This window comes from Montipora capricornis, chromosome 1 (genome assembly GCF_036669925.1).
Source record: "Montipora capricornis isolate CH-2021 chromosome 1, ASM3666992v2, whole genome shotgun sequence".
Taxonomy (NCBI): domain Eukaryota; kingdom Metazoa; phylum Cnidaria; class Anthozoa; order Scleractinia; family Acroporidae; genus Montipora; species Montipora capricornis.
Genome location: NC_090883.1, coordinates 42691342 through 42697642, shown reverse-complemented (window position 1 = coordinate 42697642; position 6301 = coordinate 42691342).

The window sequence follows — 6301 nt, the reverse complement described above, 5'->3', positions numbered from 1 at the left end:
TATTACCCTCCACTTAGATTACTCTGTCCCAGGGCTTGTGGTAACAGACAAAAATAAGAAACTAAAAGTAGTCCCACGACAGGATTTGAACCCGGAGCAGCTACTTTGAAGAAACTGTTTTTTATCCACTTAACCACTTAAGATCAACTGACTGGTAAATGTGCCGATTATTTTCCAAAACTTTCAATCATCGCTGAATAATGGTTAAGTGCCAATTTGCATGGAATGGTGTATAGCCATCACTCAATCTCGACCCCAGAGTTCTTCTCTTGACCGAGGGATAGAAGAGCTCTGGGGAACCTTGAAGCAAAGTGTCTTCTCATTGGTTTTCGTGAAGAACAATCAAAAGCGTCTCTAATTGGTGCATTCATGTTAGCAGGAGGAGTGAGCAGGCGCCGTAAGGCTGAAATAGCCAATTTTTTGCTGTAAAAACCTTACGGCGCATGTTCTCCTACACAGAGTTTCCCAGAGCCTTGGGTCGACCCGAGGCTCTGGTGACGAGAATGAGCCATCACTGTAATCGCAATTTTCAGGAATGTTTGTGAATGATGAGCTTCATTGCGTCCCGGATGGAAATGAAGTTCTAGGGTCGTGCGACCAGAGGTTCTTTCGTCCTCGACCGTTGATTTGGAATCGCTGAGCGTTCTCTCCGACCTTGAAAAAAATTCCTCTGGCACCCAGGGTACCATTTTGGTACGCGTTTATTAGAAACTCCAATTGACTCGGTTATCCTATCTCATAGCAAAAAATACATGGATCGAGAGCGATTCGTGGCGAATCTTTGTAGCGTCCGTCTTGAAACCACAGTTTCACGCCAAATCACGCACGATCTCCACTTATGACGTGCATTCATGTAATTATTCCCCCAAATTATCCTTTCATTTTACCGGAATCTTCGACGTGATGGGAAAAACGCACTTTATTCCAGCAGTTGGCCGGCAATCAAAACTTCCCAGGATATTAACTTTTCAGCTTACACTGATTGTTTTGTTTTATGTTATTGTTATTACTTTTAAACACCCTCTGGCGTTCAGTTGTAGGAAGTTATTGAGTTTTTTTGTTATTATTTTCCCTGTTTTCCCTGGTGTCGCTTCAACGTTGTTTTCACTCCAAAACGTGTGAGAAAGAACAATTTCGCCACCTAACTTAACGTTTTCAAGATAGTTGCACTACAGCACGCTTGCTGTGAACAATTAAAGAAAGAAACTTACTACCTATGCCTTGGCCGGCCGCCCTGGCGACCCCTGCAAACTGATTATTTCTTGGACAATTTTGCAGAACGCCAGATGTCGGCAGCTTTAAGTTATTGTAGCTCATATCTACTGTCATTAGGTCCAAGCATCGATTTTACAATGATTAGCTTTCAGTTATTCTCGTCACGGTGCATATCTGTTCTGAGATATTACTGGCGGTTATCCACATCGATTTTAAAATGACTAGGTGAACAAATCTACAGGAATTTGGTCTAAGCTCGGATTTTTAATTTCTTTGCTTTTATGCTAAATTCCTTATTCAGGCGTCTTACCTGAATGCCAGGGTTGTCATCAGTTAATTAAAAGTAATAATAATTTCATGTGAATATTCATGCTTGCCACATTGAATCAGCTTCTCTCTGGCCTGTATGTCGCTAACTATGAGATGTTAATTAACAATTTGCGAAAGACAGAATAACACGAATTGCTAATTTAGTTTAAGACACAAAGGTTGTCAGAGAACTGTCCTAGTCACTGAAATAGTATCCAGAGACAAATCCCACCTCACTTTTTAACGCGAGTAGCAAATGATTTGCAAGGATGTTCGTCAGAACACTACCGCAAAATTAACACTTTTATTATGCAAAGCCAGAATTATCACTAGTTTAGATAATTTTAGGAAATTAAAATGTATACATGTTATCTGTCAATCTCTCGGGGTCTTATAACTTTAATCATAAGTTGCTTTTTTATGATGTACAAAGGTACAAAGACACTGGGAGTACTACAAACCACTAGTTTACTTGACTATAGTTACAAACACAGAAGAGGACGCCACATAGCCTTTTTGGCAGATAGCACACAGCCTTTACGGCGTCTTTCTCAATTAGATCGATTACGAACAAAGTTCTGCGAAGTGTAGGATTAGGCTCCATTTCTTTCTTACTTTTGTTTAGTTGCGGCTTAAATGTAACTCTGATAAGAGAAAACGTTAAAGCGTTCACGTCATAAACACTTTAGCAAAATTAACACCGCTTTATCTGTACCTCACAAGTGGATAATAAACTTAAGACGGATATCGACCGAGTTTTCCCATGAACTTCGGCAAAACTTCCTACAATTATCCCGATTCTTAATCTGACTTTCCAAACCACACAAGTTTTCATTGAGGATTTACATGGATAGGTGCAAAACACTCATTCTTACTATGTGAACTTGATTAAATAGCTTTCTCTTATACGTGGCAACAAACCTTGATTTCAGTCGTACTTTTGGCGCAGTTATGTGAAGACCCTTAAAACTCCGGAAATCATGTATCTGACATAGAAGCTAAAGACATTGTTTCAATCTGCAATTTTTCTTGCAACTTTTGTCGCAATTTTGTTGCGACGAAAGTCCTTACAACGCGAGACAACTTGCTCGACGGGCCGGGTGTTGTATTTGGCGACGTTTCTTGCAACTTGTCCCGTTGCAACGTTACGAGAAGCATTGCGAAAACTGTCGGAAACTGAACTCGATTCTGCTGCAACGGGTTCTGCAAACTTTTTAACGGTTTCACTATAATCTTTCAGGCGTGGAGTTAAAAACCGTTGGGATCTTCATCTTTATCTCCATAATTGACAAAGAAATATAAAAGAAAGAAAAGAGAAAGAGAAACAATTATTGTTCAAAAAAGTTATACCGCTACTTTTTATTGATTTGTTGAGTTACCTTTTGACCACGTGAACTCAAATTGAAAGGACAAATCAACTACTGATTTAAGTTTCATTTTAACAAATTGAAAGTGAAGTAAATAAAAGTACGAATTGGCGTCCTTTTTTCTTTGAAATAAATGCATGGCTCTGATACTGATATAAATTATCGTCCAAAAGAAATTTTGTTTTGGCTTCGCCTCTTTGTAATAAACCCATTCCTTTAAAAAATATAAACAGACAATTTTCAAGCGATTTGACTTTTAGCGTTTGATCTTTAAATTCCGTCCCACGAGGTCGGAAATACGAACATTTGATAATTGAAAAGTAACTGCCTTCCTTCAGGTAGTGATTGCGAAGATGCACCAGAAGAAAATTTAAATTTCAAATGATGATCAAGCGATGACTTCTCGGTTGAAGAGGGTAGATCTTTTCTCTCCGGCACTATTTTGCCTGTTTATCATGATTCGTTTCAATCTGAACTGAATCATAAATTACCAAAATCCCCCTTGGATCTTTTTCGTAATCGAAAGTAAGATTTTTCAATTTCGTTTTGCCATCAACACGAGTTACATTTTGCTGGATGGAACGGCCTGTCAAAGCAATTAATTGAGTTTTGTAACGTCACACTACCTTTGGAGGCCTTGCAGGCTATAATGAAGCCATTTCGCTTTTGGCATTAATTGGACAATTTCTAGGTTCTTAAAAATATTTGACACTTATTAATGATTGCATTGGTCAAAGTGTTGCTGCCATTAGCTAAAATGTAATCGCATGCAAAGGATTTGATTTTAACGTTGGTTTGCTTAAAAATTCCCTACTGACTCAATTTCAAGTCATTTTGCAACTAAAGCAAAAACATCGCGATTGAAATTAAAAATTAATCTTATTTTTAAATACAGAAAATGACGTCCATCCAAATGCTGTAATTCCCTAAAGAAATAAACGGAAGCTTACTCACAAAAATACAGCAGTAGTAGCTGTTTTTTGTGATGAATGAAGCTTTCCGTCAGCAGAGACGGCTGTGAATGTCACTGGTAGAATTTTCCCCCATGAAAGTAGATTAATTTCATAAAATATGGAGACCTTCTATAATTGTTGTTATAAAAAACACAATTTATGCGAAAGAGCAATGCCATTTTCCCAAACAAATGTATGAATTGGTCAAAAGGTATGGAAACGTTTTGTAATTAATTTTTTTTTTTTTTTGGCATTTTGTGAGCAAAGCTATGAATCATTTCCATACTATGAAGACCTTTTATAACTTGTTGTTATAAAAAATAAAATTTATGCGAAATAGCAATGCCATTTCCCCAAACAAATGTATGAATTGGTCCAAATAGATGGAAACGTAAAGTAATTTTTTTGGGGCATTTTGTGACCAAAGCTTTTAATCATTTCCATACTATGACTGAACCGGCACACTACATGCGTTAAGTTTTTGGTTTAAGGCCAATTTCTGGTTTGTCACAGGCATTTACATCGTTGTAGGCAACCTTATCACAAAAAGTAATGAAGAATTTGCTCAACTGGTCCGCACGGCTGGTTATAAAATAATCTCAAAATTGATTCGATTTTATTAAATGCGGACGATGGGAATTCGATTCCAAACATTGAAAGGAGATCGATTCGATTCCATCATAAATTACGAGAAAAATATTAACCATTTAATGTAGAGATATATTGGAAATGTGTGAACTTTTTCATACAACATGTTGCGTATCATTCAGAATAAGATTTGACAACCAAAACAAAAGTGAAATTAAAATGTTAAAGGTTAATATGCTAGAGGTTTAATTTTAAACTGACAAACTCGATAAAATGGGAGAGGATTTCCTTCGTATTGGTATACCAACTCTTGGCAATAATAAAAGTTTCCCAGGAAATTTTAAAGTAGAACAAGACAAAACCATGACGCGCTTTGCTGCAAGCAGTACCCGCAAAGAACAATGCTACGACAAAGAAATCCATTCTTACAGATTAACCGGCAATTTTATTTAATTCTTGGCAGTTTTTGCATGTCGCAATTTGTAGATTCCGATTGAATCCGTGACTGCGGGTGACTTTTTCAAGCGCGTTGGAGGCAAACAATTAAGAAAGCACAGATTTGAAGCGCCGGTAAGGGGAATTTGAGTGAAAGTTGCTGTAAATAGCCAAGGATAATATTTCTCGGAAACGAGAGCATATGAACTTTTTAAGAGCAGCGTAAATATACAACCGCATAAACACTGTACGCCGCGGAGAATACTTGGTGATCCAAGAATTCTAAAGATATATTTTCTTCCTCAAAAATTTCAACAATGGTAATTATTATTGTCATTATTTTTTGCCATCGGTTATTGAAATGCACCAGTTCATATGTTAGTTATTATATAGACAAATCTACGTAGATGTCAACTAGGCAAATGCTCGAAGCAGAACTCTAAAGACCAGATGCTCTGCTTTAAATTAACATTTTAATAATCATTTTCTTTGATATCACATAGAATCTTTATTTTACACATAGACCATACATCGTCCTATATTTTGTTTGTCGTCCGAAGCAACTAGTTTTTAGTTTTCACTTGTAAACCGAAGTACTGGCGCTGAAAAAGCGCGAATAAACACCTTGTGTTCCATACCCAAGATTTTATTTTTATTTCATTTATTCACAAGCAAAATTAAAGTGACTTTATACTTTCATCCGTCAAAACATATCCCTGGCAAAATTAGTAGCCATTGGCGTGTTTGTTCCGAAAATTTAACAATAAAACTAACGAAAATTTATGAGGAACGACGTGGCATTTCTATTCGCGTGCTATCGCTTATTAGCGAGAATTATATTTTCCAATGCCAAGAAACGTTGAATAAGTTATGACTCTATAAAATCAGCTGCGCTCCTCCCAAACACAAGCCAAGAGACTTAAGTTTTTCATCTAAAGCACGCGTCGCTCACTGGTCATAAACAAACACGGTGCCAACAGACAATTTATGATACATTTAGCTTCTGTTCTGTTCCTTAGACTAGAGTCCTATTATTTTTTTCTGTTTTGTTCTATGAACGGAAGTTTAGTAATCAGTGTCAGGATAATTTTCGTGTTTTGGATATTAGCAAAGGGTTCGACCATTTGCCTCGAGAATTTTTACCCGTCTCTTCTGTCAATTACGTTTCCATAATTTTTTAACTCGACCAAAAGTTCGCTAAAAAACTTGGCTCCCTGTTCATCAGCAACCTTTTCGCTCAAGTTATTCGTGATGTACATACATCGATCCCAAAACGCTCGTCTATCTCCATCTATGAGAAATGGCTTCAAAGGATAACTTATTTCCGGCCCGTGTGGTTGTATGCCATGTACAGGCATGTTAAAATTCTGCGCGTAGTTGCGCCTGGTTTGGAATTTTGTCCGACAGAGTTTTCCCACTTAAGCAACATAAAAA